General features: G+C 44.1%; 1 protein-coding gene across 2 annotated transcripts in view; it reads right to left on the minus strand.

The window, feature by feature from the left end:
- The window catches only part of ETV3 (ETS variant transcription factor 3), a 45,498-nt gene that overhangs the window by 24,040 nt on the left and 3,968 nt on the right, over window positions 1-17,490 (minus strand). The window contains exon 1 of one of the 2 annotated variants that reach the window (XM_030186332.1): window positions 15,791-15,904. The exons of the other annotated variant lie outside the window; for it this stretch is intronic. The gene's annotated coding sequence lies outside the window, so the exon portion shown is untranslated. Of the gene's footprint in view, window positions 1-15,790; window positions 15,905-17,490 lie in introns of those variants that run through there. 2 annotated transcript variants of the gene reach the window in all.

Raw genomic sequence — 17,490 nt, forward strand, 5'->3', positions numbered from 1 at the left:
GACACAGTTAACCCAGACTGTCTATGGAGACATAAATAGGCTGAGAGTGTGCCAATATGTACTTTGAATGAGGATGTTTGAGACCTAGGTAATAAAGATGATGTAGGTACTGTAGTATTGAACTTGAAGGACACCAAAACAGAATCTTGACCATTACTGAAACACCAGATGGAAAGCCTTTTTCTATTTAAATGGATGTTTGTTTGGCCACCAAGATGTCTTTACTAAGCAGTTGTAGGCCCAGTCTACTCAACACTGCTCAATTTCCATACTGTCAAGAAGAAGGCAACACCTGTTCTACATTTAAAGCTCTGACATATGGTCCTATGAAAACCATTGCGCCAAGCCTTTTCTATTAAAGGGTTGGGTGGATAAGAATAGAGAGGGGGCAAAATTCAGTTTATGGCTGACACATCCTTTGCTAGTCAATCCAGGATAAGTGCACTGAACAACAGAGGGGCAGCTTTGTTATTTTTGCTGCTGGAGTGTCCCAGCACCCCCTTCCCCCAAAAAATGTCCTGTATTGTTTAATGGTAAAGAAACCACCTCTGGGGCTGAATAACACTGCTGAGGTTGTTTCCTGTTTTGAAGTTGTATGCTATGAAAAATCAGGTCCCAAATTAGTGCCGTTTCTCAGCTTAGTCAAAGGGAGCTCATACCTCCGTTTGTTGACATAACACATGGCAACCCAATCGTTTGTCTGTATTAGATTGGATGAATCTTGAAAACGGGCAAACATCTAAAGGGCGTAATTGATCTAGATGACTGATGTGGAACATTTGGTTGGTTTGTGACCACTATGTGAGTCAAGAGCTGGTGTGGGCTCTCTAACCAAGGGCAGAGGCATCTGTGCTAAGGATAGAATCATATTATATTGGTCAGAAAAACTGACAACTTTGTTCAAGTTGTGCTCCAACAACCACCACTAAGATGGTCTGAAAGGAAAGTGACAGATGAATTATGCTATAGGATATTGGGAGTGCTGATCCATTGGTATTTGAGGGTCCACTGTGACCACCTTACTTTGGAGGTGAGCAAAATGCATGGCAATAGCTAAATAGCCATACAACAGTGGTTCCCAAACCTGATCCTGGAGGCACCCCCAGCCAGTCACGTTTTCAGGATACCCACAATGAATATTCATGAGAGAGATTTGCATGCAGTGGAGGCAAGGTATGCAAATCTCTCTCGTTAATATTCATTGTGGATATCCTAAAAACCTGACTGGCTGGGATACCTCCAGGACCAGGTTTGGGAATCACTGCCATACAATATCAAGTAGATTCTTGGTGTCAACATTGTGGAGCATTGAACTTTCTGCAAATAATGTATTTGTTTCACACATCTGTTGTGTGGCAGAAAAGATTGATCTGTGTCCAAAATAGTTTGTAATAATTAGAACTTATTTGTAGGCTGAAGACTTGAATCTCAAAGTTAATGAGAATAAAACAGGATTTGAAGAAGTTATATTTTGTTAATCATAGAAACAGAGAAAATAATGGCAAAATAAGGAGAAATTAGTCCTTCCCACTATTCCAGAACCTGTGGGATAGTTGTGTCCATCAACCAGCAGGTGGAGACAAGGAGTAACAGAGAAACTCAGAATAAGCATAACAATAACGTTAAACAACTTGCTACCCTCACACTAACCAGACAAGCAAACATGTGTGGACCTCTCTCATCTTTGGACAATTTGTAGAGAGCAAGAAAGATATACAGGAAGCACCATGCATGGTGACAGCCATTATTTTGCACCGACTAAACATCTCAGAAACCCCGGGCAGGCCTCTGGAATAATGGGAAGGACTAATGGAAACAAAATTATGAAGACCTAATTTTCCCTTCAATTACGTAGCTTCCCATTATTTCAGAACTGTGGAATGTTCAAAAAGCAATCTCTAGAGTGGGTGGGATCCTGGTGGTGCTGTCACCCTGAGGACAGAAGCCCCAAAACTGGCTTCCGAGTGCGTTGCAACATCCACACTGTAGTGCTTGGCAAAGGTATGCAGTGTCAACCACATTGCCGCCTTACAAATATCCGCCAGAGACAGTAAGGTAGTCTCCGCCCAGGATGTCGATGTACACCTTATAGAATGAGCCCGCAATGCCTGAGGAGCCTGTTTCCTTGCAAGCAAATAAGCCGACATGATAGTCTCCTTCAGCCATCTAGCAATTATGGGCTTGGAAGCCATAAGGCCAAGCCCGTTTACCAAAAAGTACAAGCAAATGTTGTCCAATTTGCAAAACTCATTTGTAAGTTCCAGATATCTAATAAGAAGCTTCGAGAAACAATACTGAGCCTCTTCATCCTCTCTTTAAAAGGATGGAACCTCTACAGATTGTTTGAGATGAAATGCTGATACCACTGTTGGAAGAAAGGAAGGAACCATATGACAGACCCAAAGGGATCCAGACAAAACAGAGCCTGAAACTCTGAAACCCTACGCACTGACACAACAGCAACCAAGAATGCTGTCTTTAGAGTAAGATCTTTCAAGGAGGCCTTCCAGAGTGGCTCAAATGAAAGCTTCTGAAGCACCCAAAAGACAAAATTAAGGTTCCACTCTGGACACAGCGTATGAAAGGGAGGTCACAAACGGCCCGCTCTCCGCAAGAATCCAATGGTATCTGGATTAGCCACAACAGATGTCTTCTGTAGTCGGCCCCTGTAACAGACTAAAGCTGTAACCTGAAGAGAACCCAATGCCAATCTTTTCTGAAGGCCTGCCTGGAGAAACATTAGGATCTGAGCAGAGAAGGGAGAAAGTCCACTCTGAGAATACAAGCCCTCCACACCCTCGCATATGCCTGTAGCAAGGTAGCAATGACTGAAGCAGAATAACATTTTCGTCTCAACTGAGCCCTTTCAATGGCTAAGCCGTAAGACCAAAGAAGAACAGATCCTCCATTAGAACCGGACCTTGCTTCAGTATGCCACATACCTATAGAAGATGGAGAGAACCCCTGTCCAGCAGTTGAATCAGGTCTGCCTACTGCAGTCAATCTAGGGCTACAAGAATTATTCAACTCCGGTGCAATGCGATTCTTTTTAACATGTGGCCTACCATGGGCCGAGAAAAGACATACAGTAGATGCGTCTCCAGCCAGGGCTGCAGTAGGGCATTGATTCCAATCAAGCCTGGTTCTTTCCAATGGATGAAGAACTTGTGCATTTTGGCATTCCTTTTCGTCATCATCAAGTCCAGAAGTGGAGAACCCCATCATTCCACTATCAGCTGAAAACCCTGGCTGGATAGTTGCCATTCTCCTGGGTCCAAGGAGTGCCTGCTGAGAAAGTCTGCCTCCACATTTAAGGACCCAGCAATGTGAGCTGCTGACAAGCAGAGATTTTTCTCTGTCCAACTCATGAGGGAGGCCGCCGCCGCCACCACCATCGAGTGGCTACAGGTTCCACCTAGCTTGTTGATATAAGCCACTGCTGTCACACTGTCAGAGAAAACTCAAACTGGAGCCCCCACTAGAAAGGGAGCGAAGTCGCATAAGGCATTCCACACTGAGCTCCAAGCGAATGATCAACCACTGAGATTCCTGTTTATTCCCGGTGCCCTATGCCAGATGGAACTTGTAGCTCCCCAACTTGACTTACTGGCATCCGTTTTCACCACCTCCTATCGTGTTATCAGAAAGGGAGCTCCGATGGTCAAATTCCTGGGCGACAACCACCACTGAATCCTCCACCTGGCAACCAAGGAAGATGAAGGTCGTATTTCTGAGCCCTTGCCCATGACACAACTTCCACTGCCACCAACACTGAACCCAGATCCTGGGCCTGCTTTGACTGAGGAGAAGGTGAATCTGTTGAGCCAGCTTTGACCTCCTGTGCTCTGAGGAAGATCCTCTCCTGTGTTGTGTCGAATAGAATGTCCAGATACTCCGGTGTCTGCGATGGAGTTAGTCTGCTCTTCTCAAAATTGATCATCCAACCCAACAACTGCAGAAGACAGACAACTTTCCCCATTGCTGTCACTAAACTGGAAGTGATGGCCCAGAACTGCAAAACATAGAAACCTCCGATGCGGCTGCCATACGGGTATATGCAAGTATGCCTCCTTGACATCAAGGGCGGTGAAAAATTCTCCTGCTTGAACCAAGGCTATGACTGCTCTTAGCATCTCCGTGCAAAAGCAGGACACTAGGAGACAAAGGTTTACACCTTTGAGAGCTAAGACCGGACAAAAGGTTCCTTCTTTCTTTGGGAAAATGAAGTAGAGTATCTGCCTCATTCCTGTTTAGCCTGGGGAACTGAACAATGGCCCAGAGTGCCAGCAAAAAATCTACGGTGGCCTGAACCTCAACTGCCTTGGCTCCCTTTCAACAAGGAGAATGTAGAAAGAGAGGAGCAGCCAGGTGGGAGAACTCCAACTTGTAACCTTCTCTAAGAATATCCCGAACCTACTGCTCTGAAATGATTTTTGCCCACTCCTCCTGAAACTACTGAAGAAGTTCTCCCACTGGAAGAAGAGAAGAGTGGACTACCCTTGCATCATTACGAAGCTCTGGAGGCATTGGGCGCTCTAGCTGACTGAAAGGATGCCTTCCTGTCCACACAAAAGGAAGACTGGTGTGCCTGAGAGAGGGACTTCACTGTATTGCTGCCAACCAGGCCTGTACTGTCTGCTGTCTCGAAATCGAGAGCACCCTGAAGACAGATGACCAGAGTCTTTCAAGCTTATCCTCCAGCAACCCTGTTTGTGCAGGTGAGCTACTATAACCAAGTATTTGGTGAAAACTCTGCAAACAAGGAGAGGCCAAAAAATGAGAACTTGCTTTTGGTTATGAATGGTTTGTAGAATGTGCATAGGCTCCTTGAGACCCAGTAAGCACAACCAATTCCCTTTGGTCAATTAGGGGAAGACGGAGGAAGTGTGTTCATTTTAATATTTCTCTCTACATAGAAACATAGTAGACGTTGGCAGATAAAGACCTGTACGGTCCATCCAGTCTGCAGAATAAGAAACTCATTACATATGGTATGTATACCTATTCTTGATTAATCCTTGCCATTTTTAGGGCATACACCGTGGAAGTCTGCCCGGCATTGGCCTTGTTCTAAAATTTCTGAAGTTGCTGTCAAAGCCCCCGTAAAGCTCCGCTCCACTCCAGTCCATCCACATCTAATACAGCCTCCATCACGGCACAGACCATAGAAGTCAGCCCAGTGCTGGCTTTCTAATCTTCCCTAAGCTCCTTTGGATCTGATCCCTCTAAACAGGATTCCTTCAGTCTGAGATCCAAGATAGGCCATAACCCTCATGTTTTCTTGGGGATGCGGAAATACTTGCTATAGAACCCTTGGTCTCCTTAGCTGGAAGAGTTTCTATTGCATTTGCTTCTGAGAGTGTAACTTCTTCGCCAACAGGGTTGGTGTGGATTTGAGATAGTTGACAGCAAGCTGCGAGTCTTTCTAGAGGATGTTGAAGGTTCGATTTATGATATGTCACAAATTTCTGAAAGGAAATCTAAGCAGAGAATACACAATATGACATATTAGACAAGTAGAAACAAAAAAAATGATGCGTAAGAGTAAGGAGAGGAAAAGTTACAATTTGAACAAGGGTAAGTAAAGGGAGAGAAAATACAATGGGAAACTTGGTTAACTGTCTCATTAATTCGCCAAAAATCAATAGGTACTGGGTAAGAACGTCAGAGAGAAAAACAAAGCAGGGTGACACTGGGCTTGCTGTGGTTGTTTGAAGAAAGGTAGAAAATTTCTTTTCCCATAGCAGACAAATCATTCAGTATTGGTTTGCGCTGGTTGACCTAGAGCTACTGCAGTGAGTGTCTTCTTCACTGTTCAGAACCCAAGTTAGACAGCAAAGATATTACTTGGTCTTGAGAGAAAGGAGTCCTGTAGATTGAGAGGCCTGCACATTCTCTTTGATATTAGACAGAAAGAAGATCCTTTACAATAGTACTTGATAAAACTCATTAAACACTAGCGTTGTTTTGATAAAGGTAGTGCAAAGATTGAGAACACTTGTGCATGAGATGTCAGTTTAAAGGCATGTTATGATTGGTGAATAAGAGCATGTTTGTGCTGGTTCTGTGCTGAATAGAATGGTGTGCAAAGATCCTTGCAATGCAATGGAAGTATCTCGACCAGCACTACAAGTCAGATGAGCTCTCTGCGCTGATGGTGAACGATGTAGGTCAGCACTACAGGTTTGCTGATGCTTTGTAGGAGGTACAGAGAAGGCAGGAGGAATGTGCTTGTTTGTGCTTAGAGACTGCACCCTGAGGCGACAATGCTCCTCCAGCCCTTTAGAGGGCACCTTAGAAGTTGCTTCAAACTCATGCTTGTGTGACTCTGTGGAAGATGACAGCACCCTAAGCCAAACAGGCTCAAGCTGAAACTCGAGCCAGTTTAGAAGATCTTTGATGCTGTTCCTTTGTAGCTCAACTTTTAAAGCCACTTTGCACGGTAGTAAAAGTAATATCCAGAGAAGATCCACTGAAGTACACAGAAAGAGCTGATTCTCTGCATACAAGACATCCTTTTGGGGGGGGGGGGGGGGGGTTCTGCGCAAGCAGGGGCCTCTTCTCTGCTTGATGACAACTATGGAGTCTACTGAGATGGTCCTTTCAAGCTCACAGAGACATCCTTTCACAGTATTCAAACAGATGCGACATCGAAGTTCTGGATTTTTCTAACACATTGAAGGTGTGACCAGAATTCCGACATGTTCTGAAGGAGCAAGAAAAAAACAAAATATAGTATTTTTCCTTGAAAGACGATGAAAAATGTGGGGGGAAAACCCCTTCAAATATGGGTATGCTCAGAACCTTACATGAGCTCAAAGAGTACCGTTCATTCACGTGCAATATGATGACCTCACTTCTGCACCTGATTATATTCTGCTTGACAATGGGAAATTGCCATTTTTAAGGGACTTCTAGAGCAGTATGCCAGCAACCAAGAAAGTGCAATGATGGTCATGTTTGTTTAACATTTTCAGAATGTCCTGAATAAAAACAAATAGGTCTAGGTCTGTGACAAGTCAGACCCTGGTCACTCTGAGAAGTAGCAGCTGGGCTTCGATGTTTTGTGAAGATATCCAACAGCATTTCTGACCTCTGCCAAACTTCTGCATGCCTCTTAAAAAAGACAGATACAAGGAAAAGAACAACATTTTGGAAAAAACACACTTCCAACCTCAAAACATTTCACATGTTCATTTGGAAGTAAACAAAGTAAAACTCTGGACTGATTAACAGAATCCTGTCCGTAAACTGTTTGCTGGTGTTTGTAATAAATCGTATTATGGCTCACCATTATGGTTAAAATATCTCACCGAGAAACAGTGGCGCGTACTTACCTGGGAGTTGTACTACACCTTAGGTCCACAGTGAAGCACATGAAGAGCAGAAGGCTATAATTGGAATAATCTGTATTAATAGTATTATTTTATAGGCTTGCAGAGTCACACAGGTGATTTCCTGGGCCAATACACAAAGGGAGACCAGCACAAAAGCAATTATGCAACTAATGTCAAAGCAGCTAACAGGCACTGTTATCCAATCCACCCATGATCTTTGTTTGCTAAACTCTTCAGCTAGGTTAATTAGGAAACTTCAGATGCAAGCTTCCTAAATCACACTTGGCCTGCTGGACCACATGTTTATTCCACACCCGATATACTGCCTTTCTGTAGATACAGTCTAAGCGGTTTACATATACTATTTCTTGCAGGTACTTTCTGTCCCTAATGGGCTTGATGAGTTTCTAGTACTGTTAATCCAAACAGGTCTGGCTCAGTGCATACCAGGAAGCGTTTGCAAAAAAAAAAAAAAAACTGTAAAAAGTAAATCCTTCAGAAAAAACACACACATGCATGCATCCTTGGAAAAATAGGGAGGTTAAAAAAAAAAATTAATCCTCTAATTACAGGCAACAAAAATGCTGTGCAGAAGATCATGAGATTCCCAGAAGGAGTGAGACAACCAAGATTCAAATTTCCAGTTTCAGGATGCCTGGCAGTTCTCTGTCCCAAGAAACGCCCATGTCACATACCTTACAGTTTATGTACTCTCTTATCCTCAGTCATTGTAAAGAACGCTACACAAACAAACAAACAAACAAACAAAAAAAAAACCTAAACAAAACAAAAACATACCTCTGACCAGAGCTCAATTATGAATGATGAATCTTAAATGAATAGATCAACATCTGTCTGCCCTGTACCTCAAAAAAGGATCACTCCCCCCCCAAATCACAAACTCGTTCTCCTATACTTTGCACAAATAAAGCAACGGTACTAACCTATAGCTGGTGTTCTCCGAAGACAGCAGGCCGATTATTCTCACATGCAGGTGACGTTATCTGACAGAGCCCGGTGTGGACACCGATTCACTAGAAAAGTAGAAAGTTCTAGCAGTGTCCCACCGCGCATGCGCTGGTGCCTTCCCACCCAACACTCGAGCGTGGGTCCTCCAGTCAGGTAAAAAAAAGCATAAAGTTCATAACTAAATACAACTAGGGGAGGTGAGAGGATACGTAAGGATAACCGGCCTGCTGTCCTCAGAGAACACCAGCTTAATGTAAGTACCTTCACTTTCTCTGAGGACAAGCAGACCTTGTTATTCTCATATGTGGGACTCCCTAGCTACCAGGCTCACTGAAAACAAGAAAGCTAGGATGATCGGACCTTTTGAAACGTCGAGACTGAAACGTCAATCAACCTGAAATTATATATATACTAGTTGTGGAGATGCAGCCTGGAACAGAATAAAACAGGGCCTAGGAGGGTGAAGTTGGATTTTAGACACCGAACGAATTCTGCATTACTGCCTGTCCAAATCAACTGTCAAGTTGGGTGTCCTGTTTCAAGGAATAGTGGGAAGTGAATGTATGGACTGAAGACTATGTGGCAGCCCTCAAATCTCTTCTATGGGGGCTGACCAAGTGGGCTACCAAAGCAGCCATGGCTCGGACATTATGAGCCGTAACATGGCCCTCAAGAGTCAGCCCAGCTTGAGCATAAGCAAAGGAGATGTAGTTTGCATTTGCTGATGGCCACCTCCAACCTACTGGGGTCAACAAAACGAAAAGCTGGATGGACTGTCTATGGGCTTTAGTCCACTCCAGATAGAAGGCTAAGGCTCGCTTGCAGTCTAAGATATGCAGTACACTTTCAACAGGATAGGCATGAGGTCTGGGAAAAATGTTGGCAGAACAACTGACAGATTAAGATGCAACTCCAACACTACCGTAGGAAGGAACTTGGGCTGAATGCGGAGAACTACTCTGTTATGATGAAATTTAGTATATGGTGGATGAACTACCAGGGCTTGAAGCTCACTGACTCTGCGAGCTGAAGTGACCGCCACCAGAAATATAACTTTCCAGGTCAAAAACTTCAGATGGCAGGTATCCAGAGGCTCAAAAGGAGCTTTCATCAGCTAGGTGAGGACCACGTTGAGTTCCCATGATACTATAGGTTTGGTAGGGGGCTTTGACAACATCAAACCTCTCATGAAGTGAACAACTAAAGACTGTACAGAGATGGATTCACCTCCTCCTACATGGTGATGATCCGCACCAATTGCACAGAGATGAACCCTTTCAGAGCTGGCTTTTAAACCAGACTCAGAGAGGTGCAGGATATACTCAAACAGTTTTTGTGTAGGGTAAGAGAAGGGATCTAGGGCCTTGCCCGCACATCAGACGGCAAACCTTTGAATTTAAAAGAGCAACACCACTTAGTGGAATCTTTTCTGGAAGCAAACAAGATACTGGAGACATCCTCAGGCAACCCAAAGTGTTTGAATTGTACGCTGTCAACAACCAAGCCATGAGGGACAGAGATTGGAGGTTGGTATGCAGAAGGGACCCCTCGTTCTGCGTGATGAGGGTCGGAAACAATCTCCACGGATCTTCAGAGGATCACTCCAGAACAAGTCATCAGATCTGCTGTGGCCAGTAAGAATCATGGATCCTGGTTTTGCCTGAGTTTCAGCAGTCTTCTCTATGAGAGGTATGGGAGGATACGCGTATAGGAGATCTTGCCTCCAATGGAGAACTAAGAGACCTTGTTGTTGAGGTGAGTGGCAAAAAGATCCACCGAGGGGGTGCCCCACTCTCAGAAGATCTTCCAAGCTATGCCTATGTTGAGAGATCACTTGTGAAGTTGAAATATCCTGCTCAGTCTGTCTGCCAGACAGTTGTTCTTGCCGGGCAGGTAAGTAGCACAGAGGTCCATACTGTGAAATAGAGCCCACTGACGGATGCCCACCGCTTCCTGACACAAGGGGTAGGATCCCATATCCCCACTTGTCAATACAGAAAACTGCAATCTGGCTGTTTAAATGAGTACAACTTGATTCTGGAGTCGATCTCTGAAAGCATTTAGAGCATTTCAAATGGCCCGTAACTCAAGGAGATTAATGTGGAACTGATCCTCCTGAACAGACCACCGACCATGACTATGAAAACCAATCTACAGGAGCTCCCCTACCCAGGCTGGCTGCATCTGTGGTCTACACCTTTTAAGGTGGTGACATTTGGAATGGTAGTCCCAGGGTTAAATTGCTGTGAGCCAGCTCTGGTGGAATACGAATGACACCCTTTAGCTTCCCCGTTGTCCACTGGGTCGCTCTTAACTGAAGCCATGCCACAGGTGTGACATGCACTGTGGAGGTCATGTGGCCCATCAATCTCAACATTTGCTGAGCTGACACCTGACTGGCGCTGACCTGTGAGGCAAGCGTTACTAGGGTATCCACTCTCACTTGAGGGAGGAAGGCTTGAGCCTGCACTGAATCTAGCAGAGCATCTATGTACACCAACTGGCTGTAGATGGGTACACCAACTGGCTGTAGATGGGACTTGTGGTAATTGATTACAAACTCCAGAAGCTCCAATTCCTCCAACACCCGCATTGACTCCTTGGTTCCTCAATTGTCAAATAAGGGGAAAGGACTTGATATACCGCCTTTCTGTGGTTACAATCAAAGTGGTTTATATATTATATACAGGTACTTATTTTGTACCTGGGGCAATGGATGGTTAAGTGATTTGCCCAGAATCACAAGCAGCTGCAGTGAGAATCAAACTCAGTTCCCCAGGATCAAAGTTTGCTGCACTAACCACTAGGCTACTCCTCCACTACTCCAGAAAACACATACACCCCTAGTCTGTGTAGAAATGCTGTGACTACCACCAGACATGTGGTGAAAAATTTGGGTGCAAATGCTAAGCCAAATGGCAGAATGTGATACTGGAAGTGGTGCTTCCCCATTCGAAATCTGAGATACTTCCTGTTACTGGGAAGTATCCAAATGTGGGTATAGACATCCTTTAAGTCTAGAGAGCATAGCCAATCATTTGCCTGAATGAGAGGAAGTAGGCTGTCCAGGGAAATCATCCTGAACTTTTCTTTCACCAAAGATTTGTTCAGGGCCCTCCGGTTTAGGATGGGCCGATATCACCCTGTCTTCTTGGTCACAAGGAAGTACCTAGAATAGAATCCCTTCCATTCTTCCCCTGGTGGTACAGGTTCAACCGTGTGGGCCTGTAGAAAGGTAGAGAGTTCCTCTGCAAGTACCTGCTTGTGCAGAGAGATGAACGATGCTCTCGGAAGGCTATTTGGAGGAGGTCTTTGATGCCAATTCAGGAAATGCTGTTCTGGCCACGGTGCAAGCACCCTCGATGACAAAGCGAGAACCCCTTGCAGCAACTGCATCAGCTCCTCCCGGAGAATGCTATGGAACCACTCACTGAAGATGGACATCAGCGAAGTCGTGGAAGACAGGGCAGAGGCAGCCTGAAAAGAAGTCTGTGACGAACCGGTGGCGGGGGCTGGGCTGTTTAGTGACTCACATACCGGCACCTCTTCCAAGGAGGGAGAGCGTGCCTCCAAGTGTTGGCGCTTCTTGGGTATCGAATCCACCAATGCCCTGGGGCTCCCGGTACTGTGTGTTGAGGAACACCAGTGCTTATGCTTCTTGGGCTTCCCCTGATGCACAGAGCCCCGATCTCCCAGTGCTGATGAGGACGAAGTCAAATCCTCGCGGGTCCTCGATGTTGGGTCTGATGCTGACCGGTTCCGGGGCCTAACAGCACCCAGGGTTGATACAGGTGAAGACCCACTTGATGCATGTGCCAATCCCAGTGGATGCCGGAGTCGGAGCAACCATGAAGGTTGATGCCGCCGGTGCCGAAGTTGATGGTCTGGCCTTTGAAGAGCCAAAAGGTTGCTTCTTTTGAGCCAGTCGCATTCTCCGGGTTCTTGCCTGCATATGCAAATATCACAAACAGAGAAGCCACGATCTGGCCCAAGGCACCCCAAGCGCCAATTGTGCGTGCACATGGCAGATATCACGTGCCTGCATTTAGTGCAGCGCTTGAAGCCAATGGGAGTCTTCTGGGACATCAAACGCGCTTCCACACACGAAAAAGAAAGAAAACTTAAAAGTGCTGGAAAAAAAACTACAAAAAAAAAACAGAGGGAAGAGAAAAATACTGAAAAAGGTAAAAGAAAAAAACAAAACTGAAGAAAAAAAGAAATACCTGAACGGGAAGGCACTTCAAAATCGAAAACACAGCAGGAGGCAGAGAACGGAAGATGTGTCCTCTCAGTCCTGAGGAAAAACAAGACTAGAGGACCCGCACTTGAGTGTCGGGCAAGAAGGCACCAGCGCATGCGTGATGGACGTTATTAGAACTTACTACGTTTCTAGCGCATCAGCGTCCGCACCGGGCTCTGCTGGATGACATCACCCACATGTGAGACTAACAAGGTCTGCTTGTCCTCGGAGTACTGAAAAACCCCAAGCTCACCCCACTCCTTCCCCCTACCAAGCAGCTGATCTAAAGACATTTCAGATCAAATTCAAAACAGAACAATGCCAGTGCATCCAAAAGGCATTCAGAAACACAGCCAGGTCAAACTGTAGAGCAGATGTAGGATATTAAATAAGGGTCCTCTTCCAAGCAAGTCTCACACCCACCTTGGCATCTGATACATTACTAAAGTCAAGTGCCAACCAAGGTACGCTTCAAACCATGTGAAGTACAGATTGTAGGGAAATCGTTGCACAGGTGCAGACAGCCACACCACTGGTGTTTTGTTTCTTCAGATAAAGAGAGAGAACAGAGAGTTATACCTAGCTTAATGTCTGTGTTATTGACTTAAGGAACATGTGGCCATTTCCAAGGTGTGTGACAAACGAAAGCTGCGGGGGTGCAGCGAGTTCCTTTGAGATGTATACTCCCTTCCTGATATTCCTCTCTGCAATATTTACACAGGTAAACAGCAACCCTGCCTGACAGAAGTGAGGAGACGGAGCCTTAAGAATGTAAAGGTTGTGAATGCCACAGTAGGAAACCACGGCCTCCGTTCCTAGAAACGCTCTCGGTACTGGCTCTTCTGCAGGACCTCTTTTCTTACAGCACATCAAAGCAACAGAGTTTGACTTCTAAAGATGTACAGTACTAGGTGTTTACATAAAATCTCATGCAACATTTAGCACAGATATCTGACAACACACAATTCGTTTCCCCATATGATTAACAGACTTATCTAGCCAGGGCTATACTGTACATTTTAAAAAGAAATAGATCATTTCCTGCAGTTCCCTCCCCGAGATGAGTGGTAGCATTCTAAGATTTACCTGGCTAATTATTTATGGACTTCTCCTCAAGGAATTTGTCCAAACCTCTTCTAAACTTAGCTGTGTTAAATGTCTGGCTGTATCCTCTGACAAAATTCCAGTTTGATTGTTCAGTGGGTAAGCCCCCCCCCCCCCAAAAAAAAACCCTACTACTACTAAACATTTATAAAGCGCTACCAGGGTTACGCAGCGCTATACAATTTAACACAGAGGACAGTCCCTGCTCGAAGGAACTTACAATCTAAAGGACAAAAAAGTGCAGTCAATCAAATTGGGGCAGTCTAGATTTCCTGAATAGATGAATAATGGTTAGGTGCCGAAAGCGACATTGAAGAGGTGGGCTTTGAGCAAGGATTTCTTCAACTTATTTTAAATCTGTTAGTTTCATGAGCATCCCCTGTCCTGGTATTAGAGAATGACATGGGGACTAAGTTTGTCCCTGTCCCATCCCCCATAGACCCCGTCTCTGTCTCTGCTCCATCCCATCCCCGTGGGCTCTGTCTTCATCTGCAGAAGCCTTGAACACTTACGATTTTATATTTAAAACTTTTTACTAAACTATAAAAAGGAACAATATGCTGTGCAACTGTTGTGTATAAATTGCAAACAGAAAACAGTAATAACAATGAGCATCTATAATAACCCCCACCCTCTACCCTTCCAACCCCAACAATAGCTGGCTTCTACTAGCTCAAAGAACCCTAATCTACCTTGTTAAAATGTCCAGGACTACAAAATACAACCCACTCTGCATGCCCTAGCGGGGGAGAAATATGCTCTATGAAGCATTGTTATGATTTTTTATTTTGTGGATGTACAAGAAGTCACCAACAATCTCAGGATTCAGTCTAGCTCTCCTGCCTTCCAAAATCCTTCCTGCAATAGAAGATGTGCTGGTAGCAGGATGTACAGGATCCCCCATGAAAATGTTGCTAGTTGTGGCCAGCATGTTCCAAAAAAAATCAAAGTCTGCATCACTCAAACATAAATAACAGTCCAGTTCATTAACAGGCTTCAAAGCAGAAAGTGATACGGGGACAAAGTTTGTCCCTGTGCCCATGGGCTCTGTCCTCATCCCCATGGTTACCGCGGGTCCCCGTCCCAGTGTCATTTTCTACCTTGTATAGTTTGAAGGTAGAAATAGTGCAGTGGCCTGACAACGGGTTCGATTCCCACCTCAGTTCCTTGCGACTCTGGGCAAGTCACTTAACCCTCCACTATCCCAGGTACAAAATAAAGTACCTGTATATAATATGTGAACCGCTCTGATTGTAACCACAGAAATGTGGTATATCAAATTCTATCCCCTTTCCTTATAAGTTCCACCTTGACCATGGGTTTACAAACTTCTATCGTGTCCTCTGTCAGTTCTCTTTTCTCTAAGGTGATAAGCCATAAAGAACTTAAGATGCTTTGAGATCTGCAGGATTATTTCCTAGTAACTAGGATGTTATTCTTGATGGATCTTTGGCCTTACCCACATGGCTTCTCTTAGGATCCCGATGCTGCATTTCAACAAGGTTAAAAAAAAAAAAAAAACCAACCCATCCCTGCCAATACAGTCCAGAGCATAAACCTTGAAGCAAGACACTTTCACCAAGGTCTGGTAAAAGCTCAGACAGCAGATCACCTAAAATCTGATGTTAGATCCAATGACCAAGGGGCTGTCACTACTGGGCTCTCATGTCTGTGGCAGAGCTTGTGAAACCATTGGCTAGGTCTTCCATTGTGGCCCATTTCAATCCAATGGTCTGACCCTGCCCTGGTTTTGCCTATTGCATGCATAGAATTAGAGGGGGGGGGGGGGTTCTTAGAGAAGTACATACGTTCAACAGAGCAAAATGAACTGGAGATGCCCGTTCAGTTGGCTAATACACTACATTACAGAAGAGTCTAGCATGAAGGAAGATGGGAATAGAGGCCGAGAACAGAGAAAGAATAGAAACAGAGAGACGCACAGCAAAGGAAGGCAGATGGCGAGCAAAGAATCAAAGCAAATAAAAAATATATATCAGGAAAAAAATTCCACAATTCAGACAATGCTGGCGGTGGCTGGCTTGTCAAACATTTCTACACCCGGGGATGCTTTTTTAAATTGTATTTTTGCATCAGCAAATATTTAACTAAATTGGACTTCATGCAACAAGAAAATACATACTTAACACAATGTGATTTTAATTCAGATTTGTGGTGTCAGCATTTTCATCAGAGAGCAGATTTCAAAAGCTCAATTGGGAGCTGGCTGGAAACGGGGAAGGCGACAGGAAGGAGAAATAAATAAACCCAAACTGAGGACTCAGGGTAGTTCTCTTCCTTTCCAACTTGAAATCCTAACCAGAGGAACAGATAAGGAAGGACAATAAAATCCAGACACACTTTAACTGACAAACATAGTCATTTTCATAAACAATTACAGGAGATAACAGTGGTGGGGTCAGGCCTGGTTAATTGGTAATGGGTTATCCAGAGAGATATCTAGAGAGACAGTCAGATAGGAATCCAAAAGCCGAACATAGACAAGAATGATCACTGCTTAATTGGAACTTGGTTTTTTTTTTTTGGTCCTCAAAAGTATCCAAACTCAAAACTGCCCTTGAGCAGCGCACTATCATCTAATCGACATACATACCAGCCTCAGACAAAGGTTTGATAGAAGAAAGAAAATATGGACCATTAAAACGATGCCACATAATAAAAAGATCTGATGTCCACTTCAAATATCATTCTACAGAAAAATAGTACAGAGTCCCAGCAGTCATACTGTTCCTACAGCTAAACTCGAGTCATGGTAGGTTGTGAGATCTTTTAGAAAGACCAACCAAAAAATTGTAGTGTGAGAGCTTCCAGTATTTCACATGCCCTTTCTTCAGCCACTTGAAGAGCTCTGAAAGGTCTCAAAAGGAATCACAACCTACAAAAAGACACTCTAACACTGCATGCCAAGGTAACTCTTCAGCTCCCATTCCACAAGACAAAAAAAAACAATTTGAAGGAAGCATTTCCCTGCTTAGATTCTTGACTAACCTAGCATCACACCCAAATGAGGACAAACCCTTCCCATCATTAGGAGTCCCAAACATACATTAGCTGAGGAATCTGCTGCTGATTCACCTGTAACTCACTATTACATTACTTAACCATAGCAAAATGCTCAAATATTCCTAGCAACACCGTTTGGTTTAATCTGAATGACTCCTTTAACCAGATATTTAAAACATTTGCTTGTAGACACAGGTACGAGTTAGAGGCCTGGTAAATATTAAGAGGAAACCTGACAAGTACATTTAAAAATTGCTCATTTTCAAAGCACACTGACTTACAAAGTTACATGGGGGCTCATTTTCAAAGCACTTAAACACTCAAAGTACTATATGTTACTATGATACTCTGTACATCTGACAAGTGCTTTGAAAATGAGTCCCATAGAGGCTCATTTTCAAAGCACTCAGACTTACAAATTTCCATAGGTTACTATAGAACGTTGTAAGTCTAAGTGCTTTTGAAAATACATCTCACAGTAACCAATGTAACTTTGTAAGTCTATGTGTTTTGAAAATGAGCCTCTTAATTTTTTCACGCAAAATCTCAGGTAATAAAATCTAAACACACAACACACTATAGCAGTTGTATCCAACTTTGTGCCTTTAGAAAAGCGGTACAGAAGCTTTAGTAATATTCCCACTGTAGAGATTCTTACCAAAAGTTCTTCTCAAAAAATCCTGAAAAGAAGTAGCATTTCACTTTCAAAACCTGTAATCTTACACCTCCAAATCTGAAATCCTACCCTGACTTCAACAGCAAACCAAATACTTCCAAGGTGACACATATGGAACATTTTGCAAGCTCTAAAACCACTGA

The sequence above is a fragment of the Microcaecilia unicolor genome, chromosome 14 (assembly GCF_901765095.1).
Source record: "Microcaecilia unicolor chromosome 14, aMicUni1.1, whole genome shotgun sequence".
Classification (NCBI taxonomy): domain Eukaryota; kingdom Metazoa; phylum Chordata; class Amphibia; order Gymnophiona; family Siphonopidae; genus Microcaecilia; species Microcaecilia unicolor.